Source organism: Leopardus geoffroyi, chromosome B1, assembly GCF_018350155.1.
Source record: "Leopardus geoffroyi isolate Oge1 chromosome B1, O.geoffroyi_Oge1_pat1.0, whole genome shotgun sequence".
Lineage (NCBI taxonomy): Eukaryota > Metazoa > Chordata > Mammalia > Carnivora > Felidae > Leopardus > Leopardus geoffroyi.
In genome coordinates this window covers 77,212,672-77,230,863 of record NC_059327.1, presented here as the reverse complement: position 1 = coordinate 77,230,863, position 18,192 = coordinate 77,212,672, and the positions used below count along the sequence as shown (strand labels likewise).

Genomic DNA, 18,192 nt, shown 5'->3' with positions numbered 1-18,192 from the left:
GTATTTAATTAGCAGCCTTCGAACAGCTCACTAGAATGGGAATCATAATATATACAAATCAGTGTGTGCACTTGAAATATATTTACCAGCATTAAGGCCATTAACTTCTCAGAATCCTCCTCCAAAACCTTCAAACAAGCATCACAAAATATTCATTTTACAAGTATTTAGTGACACAAAATGTATAAAATTTATTTATAAAAATATATATATTAGTAATACTCCAAACACAATAAAAATATTGAAACTTACCTTCTAATGGGAGACACGCATATTAAATAAGCCATAGGCAACTACATACTTAATGACAATTGTTGTATTATTAAGCTGACGCACAGGATGCTATGATAGGATATTAAAAGAGAGCCTGATCCAGTTGTGGGGGCAGGGCAAGAGCTCTTCCTTGAATCCTTCCTGAAAGTGCTTATTCTTCGTTCCTAAAATGTAATTCTTTCTAGACCCTGTTTCTATTTCTACTTTTAAAAACCACTTAATAATTAATTACATGATTAAAGTTCTGTCCCATATTCCATTAGCTTGTCTGGCATTATGTAATTTCCCTTGGTTTTGCAGTGCTAGTTTTTTTGAGCATTCAATAGAGCAGTAGTTTTTACCTGGGCCAGGACCACCATAGTGGGCCATTTAGAAACTTGTGGAGGTTTTTTGTGGATTTCGCAATGATTTGGAGGGTGCTTCTGGAATTAATGAATGAGGGCCAGGAATTGTAGGCATCCCGCCAGGAGTAAAAACCATCCTGCACAAGGAAAATTTACTCTTTATCCCTCATTACTTTCCAACATCCCACTGGTAATTTATGTACATAAACAGCCTGCTTATAATTATCTCATGACTTACATGTAAACACAAAATCTTTTGCATGGTTTTCATGTAAACTGAATTTTCCAGGAATGCAACATGACTGTAAATAGAAGGAAGGCCGTACTATGTTTAGTTTGAAACTTTACCAAAAATTCTTAATCATTTTGGGAAAAACCTTTCACTAATGGCAGTGCCACAGCTGGTATTTGAGTTGCCTATTTGACACACTAGTACCATTCTGCTTTTTATAGGCGATACATTCATAACGATTCTACAGATGGGTGTAAGCATCTGACCATGTCATAATTTCTCTAGTATAGTCAAGTCACACTATTTGCACATTAAAATACATGTCATTTCATTAAAAATTACTTTCCTTGAATTTCCCCTGTATATCAAAGCCAGAGAACTTTATTTTCTTTTTATTATGTGTGTAGGGAAATTACATTATCTATGAATTTCATTCCAGGGTGGTAAGAAGACATTGGTTCTCGTGAGGAGAGCCACTGCAACAGAGTGTAATAGTTAAGAAACCAGGAGATGACCAGACCGGAGTTAAAAACCTGCCTGTCACTTATTGCCTGTGTCTCCTTGTGCAAATTCTTTTTTTTTTTTTTTTTAAATATGGAACGCTTCACGAATTTGCGTGTCATCCTTGCGCAGGGGCCATGCTAATCTTCTCTGTATCGTTCCAATTTTAGTATATGTGCTGCCGAAGCGAGCACGCAAATTCTTAAAACACTTATTATTTCAGTGTCATAATCCATGTAATGGGACACCAAAAACCTATCTCATGAAAGTACTGTTGCTTCTTTGAGGATTAAGTGAGATAATGTTCAGAAAGCCTGTAGTGCAATACCAAGCACATTATAAAAATTCATAAATGGTATCTTATTATTTTAACAAAGTGACAACTGATAATGCTTTAGAGATTATTTTCCTAGTCAGGCAAAGCATACTTGTATCTATCCTCTGAATATTAAACTTTCATATTATGATTAAGAGTATGTACAGTATGTACACTTTAAAAAGAAAGTTTTTAATTATTGTTTTAAGTTTTAATCCCTTAGGATTAAAGCCATCTGTCTTCCACTCTGAATCCAGCTCTACATGCCCCCGTCATCTTAATTTACATTCCTGCTGCATGACCCTATAATCAGGGATAATATGAAAATGTATTTGGTGACCAAAACTTATAAATAGAAGTCAAGATCTTGTATTTGATGAGGAAATATTCTTGGCCCCACTTCCTGTATAACCCTCAGGCCCCCTTTATCAGAACCAAGTAGATCATTGTCCAGTTGAAAATTGTCTTGGGGCGCCTGGGTGGCGCAGTCGGTTAAGCGTCCGACTTCAGCCAGGTCACGATCTCACGGTCCGTGAGTTCGAGCCTCGCATCAGGATCTGGGCTGATGGCTCAGAGCCTGGAGCCTGTTTCCGATTCTGTGTCTCCCTCTGTCTCTGCCCCTCCCCCGTTCATGCTCTGTCTCTCTCTGTCCCAAAAATAAATAAACGTTGAAAAAAAAAAAAAAAAAGAAAGAAAATTGTCTCTTAAATTGAGGTTGAGAAAAAGATTGATATTATCCCTGAATAAGCTTTTTATGACTGGATAATTCGTTTACTCAACAAATATTTATTTGGCTCTTACTTTGAACCAGGAGAAGTGCTGGGAGCTAGAATGAATAATGAACTGTAGAATTGTAGGTTAGTAATCACCGATTTACTCTTTCAACAAATATGCATTGGCATGACAGGCTCTGGGCCTCGTGCTAGGGATACAAAGACGAATAAGATACGATCCGTGCTTCAAAAATCTGAATCCATATAAAATAAACCAACTGAATCTGAAAGGCAAACAATCTCATCTTGTCTCAGAGAAAGTTTGTCAGATGGAAAATAAACTATTGAGTAGCCTCCATGACCAGAGTACTAAAAAGTACTATATTGTCACATACACTAATGTTCATTTTCATTTAATCCTTATACCTACCCTATGAGACAGGTATTATATTAATTTTTGGTGTTGGTCATGAGGAAATCAACTTAGTGAGAATATGTAACATTTCCAAATTAATAATAATAACCAGGGCGAGTTTTTACTGATACAAGTACTGTACATTAAATTTCATTTAATCTTCATACAAATCCTAGATGGTAGGTATGTACTATAGTGTTCCTATTCTATTATGTGGAAACAGGGAGTGAGAGAGTTCAAATAAATGTTGCGATTTTCACATAGCTAGCTGTGGAACCAGTATACAGCCCAGGCCATCTGCTTCCTAAGCAGGTACCTCTGACCACTAACTGACAGTTATCTGTAGTCCCAGTGATGGGTAGGAGACCCAGATGAGGACTTCAGTTTGTCTGACTTGAGATTCCCTACTTTTTCTACCAGATTCTCCTTCCCCTATCTCTGCTGTATGCCTGATGGCCATGGAGAAGCTGTACTCCAGGATTTTTTTGAACCCTTAATGAGATGAGATTGAAAGGGAACTGCATGGATGGAATAGAATGAATAGTTTGAGCTAGGCCAATGCTTCTACCAAGAATAACCAGAAAATTGACATAAAATACAAAACTCATTTATTTTTTTTTAAAGTGTCCAAGATCTTTAGAAGTAAGAGGAATTCAAGGACTGAAATTCTGGAGAGAGGAAAGCCTCTTAGAAGTGAGCTGAGGATCCAAGCATCTTTTTTTTTCTCTTGGGGGCATTTACCCAATTCTGGATGGGGCTAGACACTGACATTTGGGGTTTGGCCCAGCAGAATCTATATGTGGGCAGAGAAAACGGCAAACTATTGGCAGTTGCTCCAGGATTTGAATGACAAAAATTGGAGACTTCAGGAGACTCAAACACACAGTTTACCATCTAAGACTTCATTAATTCCAAAATTTCCTCCAAAATGAGGAAAGAACTTAAAAATCTAAATCTAAAGTCTCTGATAAGCAGAGCTGACTTTTCCATGATCTCTCTTGGGGCTGAGGAAACAAAAACTTGGCAAGCTCTGAATTAAAGCCCTGGAAGGGCCATGCTCTAGAAAAAGGGACAATCAGAAGTAGACTGAACCTTACTGTCTTAATCAGCTTGGGCTGCCATAACAAAATACCAGAGACTGGGCAGCCTAAGTAACAGATATTTCTTTATCCTCAAAGTTCAAGATGCTGGGAGGTCCAAGATCAAAGCTGCAGACTGAATTGGTTTCTAGTGAGAGTTCTTTTCCTGGCCTACAGATGGCAGCCTTCTCACTACAACCTCTTATAAAGTCACAATCCTTTAGAATTAGGGCCCTACTTTTAGGCTCTTATTTAACCATAATTACACCCTGAAGACCCTATCTTCCAAAGATAGTCACATTGGGGGTTAAGACTTCAACATATGAATTTTGGGGTGACACAATTCAGTCTATAGCACTTATCAAAATGTAGCCTGGCCTCAACATACTGAAATGTGGTAAAGTAAAAAAGTATTTCTTAACAATGTTAACTAAGAGTTATAGCCTGTTTTTGAATGAATTTAGACTTTAAGTGTGAACTACCTGCAAAAAAAAAAAAAATTAGTTGAATATTTTTTTCTCTCTCTGAGCCCACTACCTCAAGCTGTAGATCTCTGACAGTAAAACACAAACAATAAGAAATAAGCCACAATGTCAACATCTTTTAAATGTCAACCCTTAGTGCAGGGTGGTTCTTTCTGCAGAACTAGTTGTTTGCTCAATTTGAGGCTTCTGGGGCTGTTATTTGTGACATCACTTAATGATTTACTGAAGATTCTTACTCAGTGTATGAACCCCTTTCATCAGACAACTCTTTGGGTTCTTATTCCTTCATTTGTTCTTAGAAAATTTGTCAATGCCTTAATATTATAAGTGAACACTTAAATGTTATAGCTGATAGAGACTCTTAACTGATTCTAAAGTTGTGTTGAAGTCAAGGGTGTTTCTTCCTAATTTGGAGTCAGCCAAGTTCAGACTCCAGACACAGGGAAAATGCAGAACAGGACTATCAGTCTTCTTTGTTCAAAACAGATGACTCTGTAAGTATTTGCCTAGTTAAAAATAACAGCATTCCTTCCCCAAGTCATCAGCTGGACAGTCTAGCCTGCTTATGTTTTTTTTAACCCAGTCAGGGGAATTGAGGTCAAAAGGCTATGTACTCTGAATTAAATTTTTTTTCACAGTGGATTATGCTGAAAAATCTATCTACCTTTGATATTTTTCTTTAGTGATTACCCTACTTCTCATTGTGAAAAATGTAACAGATTTACCTTAAATTGCCATGGAACTGCTTCTCTTTCACTGATTTTTCATGTTGTTAACAGAAAACCTAATTAGTTTTCACTAAATTGTGATTCAATTTCCTTTATGAAAGTTTCTAGTAATTCCGATAACAACTCTTGCTTGAATAATTCCATCTCTTGATGGTTATTTTCAGTGATCTATATCAAGTAAACCACGTTGGTATTCTCATTCTGTTGTTTCATTTGTATAATTTCCATCCCCAAGTGAATATATCCTTGTCTTTGATTCACATAGAAACTTGTCATGCTCATTTGTCTCTCTCACTTTTTTTTGTTACATGCCTACTCTTTATTCCATCTCAAGAATTTCATGCAAGAGTAAATACATATATTTGGCATTTTAGGATAACATACCAGCAAAAAATCCCACACTCTTTATTCTCTTCACCATTAATTTATGTTCTGCCCTATCCCTAGCACCAACGAAGAGAGAAAATATCTAGAACAACAACAACAACAACAACAAAAAGTTGTATGAACTTGTAAAGTAAATGTCAAAGCTCTCTCTTTTAAATCTCAAGTATAACCGGGGCGCCTGGGTGGCGCAGTTGGTTAGGCGTCCGACTTCAGCCAGGTCACGATCTCGCGGTCCGTGAGTTCGAGCCCCGCGTCGGGCTCTGGGCTGATGGCTCAGAGCCTGGAGCCTGTTTCCGATTCTGTGTCTCCCTCTCTCTCTGCCCCTCCCCCGTTCATGCTCTGTCTCTCTCTGTCCCAAAAATAAATAAACGTTGAAAAAAAAAAAAAATCTCAAGTATAACTTACTGATATTGGAAAAGAGTTACAGTGAACAAGTAGTTGATAGCATGATTCTGACTGTTAAAGCATTGTGAGTACTGAGGAGATATTTATATTCCAGCTGAGATTTTAGAACCTTCAAGAAAGCTGCATGTGGTGTTTTTTTTTTTATTTTAATAATTCATTACATATTCTGATTTAATCAAATGTTGAGCATATACTGCTTTTCAGATGTGGGGAAGAAAATACGTGGTTATACAATCCATGTCCTCTGTGGAGTTCCTATCACTTCCCATCTTAATGCCCAGGAGATATAGTACCAAAGCAGCACCAGATGATCTATGTCAGTGTGGTTCCTGATCCCACCGATAAAGATCACACGCTTGGTACTGCATGTAAATAATCAGTCGTGGTGATTGTGATCTCAAGAATTTTGCACAGTTTGGGTCCTGGCTACCTGAGATCATCTTTCTCCCCTGGGTGCTTCACGATAACCACAAAGGGCAATGGAAGGCTGTAAACTTGGTCAAAGACACATGGAGCCACAGGGTGCATTGAGGGTCACTGAAGGGCAAGTATGCTTTGTGCACCATTTATACCACCCTCCTCTGTGATCACTGGTGATGAACTGGGGCACACTTCCTCTAATGATTCCCCAAAGGAGGGTTTTCTTCATCAAGTTCATGCCCTTGACCTTCAGATCAGGCAATGAAATTAGAATGTTCAACAGCAGCAAGGCTAGGAAAGTTTATGCTTCTCTAAATAGCCACAATGGAGCATCCATTATATGATTTCTGAGCTAATTTTGCTAATATAGAATTTTTAAATTAACTTATTCACTCAATGAATTTTTAATTAGGACATAGAGGTGGGATGACCCTCTATCCAGGCAAGAACACAAGTCAGCCTTTTCAACTTTCAGTAGAATGTTAAGCTTGCCTTGTGCATTCTGATATCTAAATCATGTGTGTCTTCTTTCAAGTAATAATGTCTGATATTTTTACTTTGGATTTTTGCCAGAATTTAACTTGAACAGACTGCTCCACAGCTTCTGTCAAAAGGCAGCAGAGAGAAGTGATGTTTGAACAAGACAGTTTATACATTCATCTCTTTAGGTATTCTAAACTGTCTTCTTTATCAAAATAGATCTCCAGAAAGCTATTTACTTGGATTGCATAGATTTAGACCTTTGAAAAACTATCTCCACTGAATTTACATTTTGTTATGCACTTGGCAGTTATTAAAGGTCAGTTTAAGGAGTGCCTACCTGAAAACATTTCTAGTAATCTGATATGGTGGAAAGAAGAATTAGAAGGTGTTAGAAATTAGGACTTAGGGACCTTCATTTAATGCTCAATGGTGCTCCCATACCAACTGGGTCATATCACTAAAGTTCAATTTTCTCATATTAATAAGAGAAAAAAATACCTAGATTTAGTAATACTTAAAGTAAATGAGATAACATAGAGATCTGACACAGAGCAGATGCTAAATACGAACTGAATCTACATCTTGTATGAAATTTGCTGCTATTATGTTGTTCACAGTCTCTCAAATAAGAAACCATGACCAAGAAAGTAATCATTCTTACTAAGAATCATTATACTTCTTTTTAAAAGATAAAAAAGATGGTCACCTGGATGGTTCAGCCAGTTAAGCATCTGACATCAGCTCAGGTCATGATCTCATGGTTCATGAGTTTGAGTCCCTCATCGGGTGAACAAGAGCCCCGCTTTGGGGGAGCCCCGCTTCTCTCTCTCTCTCTCTCAATATCTCTCTCTCTCTCTCTCTCTCTCTCTTTCTCTCTCTGCCCCTTGCTCACTTGCACCCTTTTCCTCTAAATAAATAAATAAATAAATAAATAAATAAATAAATAAAAATAAAAGATAAAAAAAATGTATCCAACTTGTACCTTTTTAGACTTGGCTGATAAGAAAAGTGTAGCTAAATTTAAGGCTTAAAACATTCTATATACCTAAGTATTTTTCATTTTTCCACATGGTCTTTTTTATTTTCTATTATTTAATCACCCTATCTTGGCTTTGAGCATTCAGGAAATATTCAGCTAGCTTTTTGCTTTATTTTAATCAGCTCCCTTTGTCTTTCCCCACAGTGACTTTTATACACCTTCATCTCTGTCCTGAAGCCAACACTATCCTCCACCACTCAAAAACAATGATCATAAATCTGTACCATATTCCTAGAGCTGTAACAAAGTACCAAAAACTGGGTGGCCTAAAAGGACAGAAATTTATTTTCTCACAGTTCTGGAGGCCAAACATCCAAGACCAAGGTGCCACCAGGGCCCTCCTTCTTCTTCTGGGACTCTGGATAGAATTTTTCCTTGCTTTTTCCTAGCTTCTTGTGGTAGCCACCAATTCTTGGCATCCCATGGCTTATGGCTGCCTTACTCCAGTCTCTGCCTCTGTAGTCAAATGCTATTTTTCCTCTTCTTGTAAGGACACTAGTCATTTTAGATTAGGACCCACCTCAATGACCCCATCTTAACCTGATTACATCTACAAAGATCCTATTTCCAAATTAGGTCACATTAACAGGTATCAAGAATTCAGACTTCAATAAACCTTTTGGTGGAAACACATCTCAAACCATAGTAACTTTGTGTTTCTCAGACAAAACTGGTATTTTTCTTCTAAAATATCTACAGTCATTGGGGTGCCTCGGTGGCTCAGTTGGTTAAGCCTCAGACTCTTGATTTCAGCTCAGGTCATGATCTCATGGTTCGTGGGTTTGAGCCCCATGTAAGGCTCTGACTGCAGTGTGGAGCCTGCTTGGATTCTCTCTCTCTCTCTCTCTCTCTCTCTCTCTGCCCCTCCCTAACTTGCTCTCTCTCTCTCTTTCAATGCAAATAAATAAACTTCAAAAAAAATTAAATATCCACAATTATCTATTGTGACTTCAACACTTAGGACTTCCCTGCAGTACCAGAAGATGGTTCTCTCCTTTGTGTTGCTGGACCTTCCACCTCAGCTGTAGGCTCCATCTCCTTCCCACTTCACCAATTGCCCCTCTCTCAGCATTCGTCTCAGAACTTCACTTCTCCTACTGAATTTCATTGCTGTATTCTGCAAATACAGTTGACCCTTAAACAATGCAGAGGGCGTGGGCACCAACCCCCTCCAAGTTAAAAATCCATATTGCTTTTGACTCCCCAAAAACCTAATAGCCTCTGTTGACTGGAAACCTTATTGATAATATTAACAGTCAATCAACATGTATTTTGTATGTTTATGTATTATATACTGTATTTCTACAATAAAGTAAGCTAGAGAAAGGAAAATGTCATCCAGAAAATGATACAGAAAATAAAAGACATGTACAGTAATGTACTGTATTTATAAAATTAAAAAAAAAAATCTACTTATAAGTGGACCCATGCAGTTCAAACCTGTGTTGTTCGAACATCAGCTGCCTGTTCAAACCTTCCCAATCTATTTAAAAAACACTTTATTTTGAATCTTTCTTTCTATTTTGAACCTATTTTTGCCATTACTAAGTTATTCCCCTTCCCTTGGAGATCCAGGTTTATGGAAAACTTAATGAACCCAAAACTTATGGAACCCACCGTCTCTGCATTCCTACCACATGTGTTCATTCTACAAGGAATCACTGAGTGAAGAGGCACTGTCTGTCCCTGGCATGGGAGTCACAGCAGTAAAGCCAGACAGATGTTGCTCCTGATTTCAAGAAGAGAAAACAAACACCAAACAATACCTACATGTCTCCATAGAGAAACTCCAGAGCTTGCATGGTAAGGAGACCAGAGAGTGCATGGTAAAGAGACCAGCCTAGAATGTGGAATTGGGGGTTTTCCTGAAGAAGTAGCATAACCTAATCAAGTAAGAAATCAGAGGAATTAGCTACATAAGGCAGGGTGGGATTCCAGGTGAGGGGATTAATGGGTGGGAAGACCCTGGGGTAGAAAGAAATGTGGTGTTTTTAAGAAACTGGAAGAGGACTGATGTGGTATTTGTAATAGAGAATTTGGTGTTTGTGGGACCCTCAATGGACAAGTCATGAGGGTCGTATGGAACATATTGAGGATTTGAACTTGACTTTAAGGACAACGGGAAAAGAGCTTTAAACAGGGATGTGACTTGATCAGGCTCCATGCTGTCAGCATGGAGCCAGACTCTTAGCTCAATCTCACAAACCATACTGTGAAATCATGATCTGAGCCAAAATCAAGAGTTGGATGCTTAACTGACTGAGCAACCCAGGCACCCCTGATCAAACTTGATTTTAAAAGGATCACTCTGGCTGTAGGTGGAGAATACATTGGAGAAGAAAGGACAGATGGGAAAGAACAAGTAAAATGCTGTTATAGGAATCTAGCAGAGAGACTCTATCACTGCATTATAGTCATGACAGAGGAAATAAGAATCCTGGACATGCCGGGGAAATATTAAGTAGATAGAATCAACATGACTTGGTGATTAATTGGCTATCTGGGGTGAGAAATAGGGCATGTCCAGACTGATCCCAGGTTTTTGGCTAGACAGCTGGATAGATGATATTGTCATCACTGAAAGAGGAAATACTGATTCAGTGGTGGGATGTCAGAATCAGGAAAATGATTAGTTCCAATTAGAACACATTGACTTTGAGGTGCACATAAGACTTCCAAGTGGAAATACTAAGTAGGCAATCTTTAACATTAGTAAAACTGCTTAATACTGCCAATAATAAGCCAACTGCTGAATGTAATAAGCCCATTTCGGTATTCAGCTAGCTTGAGCTCTCTGCAGCAGTCAGAACCTTAAAATGTTCAAGATTTTCAGAGGAATTGCCACAGTCCTTATCTCTTCTTATCTACATTCTTTCTGTCTTCACCAACTCACTCTTCAGTTCTGCCTTTGCAAACGGGGTCTTAAGTTTATAAATCCCAAATCTATATCCCTAGCTCCAACTTCCCTCAGGACATACATATGAGATTCCTCTACCTAGATTTTCCACAGGTAGCTCAGACTCAATTAACCTAACCCAACTTATTATCTACTCTTCTGTCTCACCACATTATTTCTTTGCCTGAATACTCTTCCTCATTTAATAGCACCACAAGATGAGGGAGAAGGGAAACCTTTTCCTCATCACCAAAATTTAATCTCTAAGTCCTTATAATTCATCGCAGAAAGCACCTCTCCCTACTCCTTCACCACCATACCTATTATATCTCACATGGACTATGGCAATCATTATATAACAGCAAACATTTTCTGTAAAGGGCCAGAGAGCAAATACTTTAGTCTTCATGAGCTATAATAGTTCCTATGACAAATGTTCAACTTCACTGTTATAGTGCAAAAGCAGCAATGGACGATATGTAGATGAGTGAACATTACTGTGATCCAACAAAACTTTATTTATAGACACTAGAATTTGAATTTCGTATAATATCATGAAATACTCCCCCCACCCCCCGCCCCCAATTAAAAATGTAAAAGCCAATCTTAGCTCTCAGCTGTGCCAAAACAGGTGGCCGGCAGAGTTTGGTCCATGGGTATAGTTTGGAACCCCTAGTCTAACTGGTCTCTCTCTCTACATGGCAGCCAGAGATGACTCTCTAAATACAAGTCTGTACGTATGGAACGTGCCTTCTTAAAAATCTCTGATGTCTCCTTTACAAACACACTGATAAGACTGACATACAAGGCTCTTCCACCAGGTGGCCCCAAAACTTACTTTCTAAACTCCTTTCTTTCTCTCATGCCTCTATGCCCTTATATCACGTCCAAACTGACCTAAGCCAGTTTGGTCAGGCTCAACTCTCAGGTGCTTTTTGGTAGATACGTAAAGTCCCAGACAACATGTGAAGGAAGTGAGCCAGCCACTCTCATTTCCTACTTAGTTATAATGAAAGTAATTCTCAGACCAAATTCTTTCTCACATTTAATAGCAAACTGGCACAAAACAGTGAAACAACGTATTTAACTCAAACTTCGGTAAAGTTTGAGCAATTTGTCTGCATTGCCTCACTTCAGTAGTCCCCTGAGGCAAATGAGGCAGTATTCTCGTCGCAGGATTCAGCTAACTACACACTCAGATAAAAGTCGCATACTCCATCAACAGAGCCAGCCAGGTGAGGGGGTGCCATTTTTAAAAGTAAAAGAGACCTTGCTAAATTTCTATACCCCATTCATGCAAGATGAGAATGTCTCCCAAATATTTTCACCAATCCACAATTCTTTTTTTCTTTTTTAATTTTTTTTTTTAATTTTTGAGAGATAGAAAGAGAGAGTGGGGGAGAAGGGCGGGGGTCGGGGAGGGGAGAGAGAGAGAGAGAGAGAGAGAGAGAGAGAGAGAGAGAGAATCCTAAGAAGGCTCTATGCTCAGCATGGAGCCTGACACGAGGCTCAATGCCATGCCTGGGATCATGACCTGAGCCGAAATCAAGAGTCGGGTGCTCAACTGATTGAGCCACACAGGTGCCCCATCCCATATCTTGAATACCACTAATCTGACAACTAAAAGCCCATTTCTAATATCATTTATGCTAATAAACCAGCCACTAATTTCACCAATGAAAGTCACATTGCTAACACTTATTATGATTATTTAAACCCCTTTAGTGGTGATCAGAGATAAAACTAGCTGAAGCTCTTGCCGTAGCCGCCTCTAGAGTGGTTAAATGCCAGTATACACAGCCCTTGGATGTGCACCAAATTAGATAAACTGATAACACCTTATAATTGTAACAAATATTACACAGTCTATGTACATAACAACGTGACATTTCCTCTACTTCAGTGTTCTTTCTTCTTTGTCTAGAGAGGCTAATCTTCCTTTAAAACCCAGTTTAAATTTTGCCTCTTATTTAACTAATTCTTACCGACTTATGGGCATTACCCATGGCAGTATTAATTTAATCATTTTGTGAATGAGGAAACTGAGGCTCAGGGGGGTTAAGTGGTCAGCCCAGATTAGGTGACAGAGCCAGAATTCAAATCCAGGACAATTCTGCTGAATCCTGTGGAAAAAACTCATGAGGGCATGCTGAACAAAAAATACCTAATGAGTTTAATTCAAACAAACCTTAAGAATCTGTGGAAAAGGGGTGCCTGGGTGGCTCAGTCAGTTAAGTGTCTGGCTCTTGACTTTGGTTCAGGTCATGATCTCACAGTTCATGAATTCGAGCCCCACACTGGGCTCTGCCCTGACAGTGCAGAGCCTCTTGGGATTCTGTCCCCACTCCCTCTCTCGTATGCTCCTCCCCGACTTGTATGCTCTGTTTCACTCTCTCAAAATAAATAAACTTGAAAATAAAGAATCTGTGGACTATTTGCTTGAAAACGATTGAACTAGGATAAAATATACAGAATTATGAGAAACAGAAGCATCTGACATACGTGGCTCGGGACGTGGTTTTGTTCGATAGATCTGAAGTGTAACTAGCAGTACTTTATGTCTTTTTTATCAGATATAACCAAAGCCCAATAAAGTCTTTCCCCTACAGTAATCAAAAGGCTGGTCTTCTACCGCCTAAACGAAAGGCATTGATGACCTATGTCAAGCAGCCTGACACATAATGGTACTTTGATAAACATTGAATAAGTGAATTACATTAGCTTACCATTCATTTCACAGTCTGATTCTATGCTAGGCTACTAGACATTGGTTCGAACCACTGCTTTCATAGAAATAATTTCTTTGACATGCATCTTATCATATGGTTAAAGTAATATGAAGGTCCCCCTTCTAGAATCCATTTAGTCAACTATTATTGCATCTTCATACATGCTGAAAAACAATGTAATTTTCCCACACAAGGCATGTTCCAAGAACAGAGAACTCATTGCTTATGGTTGTTTAAATTCCTTAAACTCCTTTGGCATGCCACTTATGCCCAATATAAGACAAGAGATAGTGTGAAAAACTCACAATCATCTATTTAGTCATCTAGAAAAGATGAGTCAGAGTAGTTATAAAACATCAAAATTCTAGCCAGGATAGAAAAGCCCAATGCAACTTCCCCTATGGTGAAAGGACCAACGAGTTAATATTTGAAGTATATCTTCCCAGCCCACAGACAAACCCAAGGACACATGAACTCAACAAAAAACTCCAGAGCTCCTTACATGGTGACCTAATTAAGAGTATGGAAGGGTCACCATAGAGGCATTTGATCAATACAAACTAAAAGGCATGACTATAGCTGTGGTTGTACAACTTCTTGACCCTGCTGATAACAGCAAGAATTTCTTTGTTGACTTTGTGTTCTATGGATGAAACAGGTTTTGATTAGTAAGCAACTGAGAATTTAATGCCCTTGCACATGTCATGCTTTAGCACTGTTCTAACTCTGTTGGGAGAGCAGCAGTAATAAGAAATAGGGTTATGCTCATCAAATAACGTACTAGAGTAATATCTTTGATTCAAAAACCACTAATAACGGGGTGCCTGGGTGGCTCAGTCGGTTAAGCGTCTGACTTCAGCTCAGGTCATGATCTCGTGGTTCCTGAGTTCTAGCCCCACATCAGGCTCTGTGCTGACAGCTCAGAACCTGGAGCCTGCTTCAGGTCCTGTGTCTCCCTCTCTCTCTGCCCCTCCCCGCACTCTCTCTCTGTCTCTCTCAAAAGTAAAATAAACGTTAAAAAATTTTAACACACACACTAATAACTTGAAATTATGGATGATGTCCTTCTGCCGGAAGTCCAACACCATAGAGAGTCTTTGTAGAGTGTATGATAAGATAGCACCTTTTAGAAGGGAAGAGAAAAAAAGTGTTAGAAACCAATTTTTCCTAAAAATTTGGAAGCTTTCCTTTTTTGAGATAGAGCATGCTAGGTTTTACATGGTTTTTCTTGAGTAGGGCACTGAAGTCATTTCCACAGTCGCCAAGAAGCATATTTCCTTTCATCACTTTATTGAAATTAAAACTTCCCAAGAGTTCATCTTCTGCTGATACCTATCCATGTTCAATACTGCAAACAAAAGTAGAAATAATTCTTGGGATTCTAGAATCTACAATCGGATTTTTTTTTTAAAAAACAATATAATATTCCAGATACAACAGAGGTTTCTGGTATCTGACTCCAGTGGCTCCTTGTTGAACAATTTGTTAGCTTTGGTGGCATTGTTGAGGAGCCACTGTTGATAACTATGAAGGTTACATTTTGCAAAGGCCTCCACCTCAGGGAGGAAAAGAATCTATTGAGAGCAACCGCAAGTATGGGTGCTACTTAGGGGCTTATTCAAACGCAGTCTTTGCTTATATGACTTTGGTACTAGCATAACCGATTATAGGGCCTTGGTCTTGTGAAACTGTATGGGAAACATGGGCCTGTACATTGAGGATCTTACACTGTATACAATACTGAACTTTCCTACACTTCAGTTTCTTCATCTATAAAACTGGGGATAATAATAATAGCTCTACCATCTCTGCGAAATGCTTAGAACAGTTCCTGGTACACAGCAAATGCTCAGCAAATGGTGACTGTTGTATTTTTTTCTGACTTTCAAGTGAAGTGAGGGAATAGTTTATGAAAAGCAATCTTCCTGGGTCTCTCTAGTTCTTCTGAGAAACTGTTTCTAAGTTTCTCATTCTTGAGAAATCTGCTGACAACTTCGTGTCATTTAAGAAACTCTCAAAACTGTGGGGCGCCTAGGTGGCTCAGTCGGTTAAGCGTAGCACTTTGGTACAAGTCATGATCTCCTGAGTTTGTGAGTTTGAGCCCTGCATCGGGCTCTGTGCTGACAGCTCGGAGTCTGGAAACTGCTTCGGATTCTGTGTGTGTGTGTGTGTGTGTGTGTGTGTGTGTGTCTCTGCCCCTCTCCCTCTCATTCTCTCTCTCTCTCTCTCAAAAATAAACATTAAAAAATTAAAAAAAAGAACTTCTCAAAACTGGAATGCACAAGATAATGCAGTTTTGTGAAGTAAAACAGATATCCTCACCAGTTTGGTTATTTAATTTATGAAATTGAAATCTTTGAAGAATGACTGGTGGTGCTATAAGAGCTACGCCTACAATTATCTTGCAAGACTTTTCCGACAGTTCTATTTTACATATTTTAGGTGAAGTGGGAGTAGAAATGGATCTTATTATGCTTTGAAATTTGCACACAGAGGTTGCCAAGGGCACAGCATATTTCTGTCCTTAGTCTTTTATTTGGTTTACTTACAGAAAAAGTGAAAGGCTTTCAGCCACAGAAAATAAGCTGATCAACATAAAAATCTTTTTTTTTTTTAACTTTTGTGTTCAATGTTTATTTAGTTTTGAGAGAGAAAGAGAGAGAGAGACAGAGCATGAGCAGGGGAGGAGCAGAGAGAGAGACGGAGACACAGAATCCGAAGCAGGCTCCAGGCTCTGAACTGTCAGCACAGAGCTTAATATGGGGCCTAAAACCATGAACCGTGAGATCATGAGCTGAAGTCAGATGACATAAAGTTGGATGCTTAACCAACTGAGCCACCAGGCTCCCCAACATTAAAATCTTCAATATGCTTCAAAGACAGTCCTTTGCACATAAGTAATGCATATCCAGTATGGATATTTAGAAAAATATTTTCCATATCAAAAATAAAATAAAATTAATGCAACGACACGGAAATATTCACTGTTAATATTTTGATGCGTATAATTCTAGTCTTCATGCACCCCATGTACACACACACACATACAAATAAATATGCATACACATATCAAATTCTATTTGATAATATACTGTTTTCACTTAAGATATCATGAATCTACAGACAAATCTTCAAGGAAAGAAATAGGTGGAGATCCTGGAAAACAGACTATGGGTTGGGGGGATCTTCTCAAAGGACTGAGAGGAATGGTCAGGGGAAGGCAGGACTGTGTGCAAGATAAGCAGAAATATGGGCCAGGATTGCAAAACGGAGAGGGAATCAGACATCACGAAACAAGATGGGAGCAAGGTAGAGACTTGGTAAATTGGAACAAAGAGCAGACACAATAAATGAAAAAGAGTAGAGTAATAGACTTGAGACTAGTGACAAATTGTCCTGAGGTGTCGGACTGGTCAGGCAGGTCAGACTGACAAACAGACCCCAGACTGCAGTGTCGCTTAGCTTGGGGCTGGCTGGAGGCAGAGTTATGGTGGGGTCAGCAGCATCTTCCTGACCATTAGACTTCAATTATGGTGGTGAGAACTTGAAACTAAAAGGTCAATGCCAGCCCCCAACTTACACTCTTTCATCCTTCCCTAGATCCCATAAACATCTAATTGCTTGTATTAAGTCTCTTTACGGGAGACTTGTGATTTCCAGCTAGGCATGGAAAGAACTTGGAAGTTGTCACCGTGTCTTCACAAAAGGAGAAATGCTAAACAAACTGAAAATGAACATCTCTTCTTAGATCCAAAAACTGGAGAACAGGTGGATACAGAAAGCCACAGTTTGCTAGGTAGGAACAGAAGCTCACACCTGGAGCCAGTATTGGTAGGAACACTTCAAACTGTAATGGAGGAATTGCTGGAGGCTCAGTGTAGACTAACCTGAGAGTTAAGAATTCTAAGGGGCCCCAGGCTTGTGGGGGCGCTCCCACACATTCACAAGTTTTATCTCCAGGAGCTCTACAAGGTTTCTCACTGTGATCATTAGAGAGAAATCCTATCATGCTTCCCACAGGAGGAAAAGAAAAGTAACCATTTTGAAATATGCGTGGAGACCTCTGTTACCCTTGATAAGGCTTGCGCTCAAAGGAAACTCTTTCACAAAACCTAACAAAACTGATCTGAGGGAAGGCAAATACCCATCTCCAGCCCCTTTCCCTTTGTTGTCTCACTTAAGGCAGAGGAGGGGGAACTGAGAAGCACGCGTGAAGGTCACAGCCCAGGGATAAAGGCTCATTAAAAGACAAACCTAATCACAGGACTATAGAATGATTCTTTCCCCCCAAACGTCACCAATATCAATAGAGCTTCTGTATAAAAACGGGATTCCAGCTGACACAATTGCAAGCCTCAGACCCTATTTAAGAGGTCTCTGGGAAAACACGAAGACAAATAGGACAAAAAACAAAGACTAGAGGAAATTTCAGCCTCTGATGCTACAGCTAGAGCAAATGGTAAATCTCATTTAACTCTTAGCCAAATTAACATAAAACTCACACCCAAAGCCTGTTTATGCATACATATATCAAATCATCACTATGTACACTTTAAATATCCTACAACTTTATTTGTCAATTATACCTCAATAAAGCTGAATTTTTTCAAAAACTGTTTACCTCAGTTCTTTTGACTTGATACATCATGTCTGTCTTTCAAAAAACTTTTTCAAAACGTATGTTAAAAGGCAAAAAAAACACAGTCAAAGAAGTCAAAACATGCATTAGAACCAGACTCAAATATAG

General features: G+C 38.9%; 1 non-coding gene across 1 annotated transcript; it reads right to left on the bottom strand.

Moving 5' to 3' along the window:
* Nucleotides 1–1,437: 1,437 nt before the first annotated feature.
* LOC123596524 lies at nt 1,438–1,544 on the bottom strand. Its single transcript, XR_006711701.1, has one exon. It is a non-coding gene; the product is annotated as a U6 spliceosomal RNA (small nuclear RNA).
* Between the last annotated feature and the right edge of the window lie 16,648 nt (nt 1,545–18,192).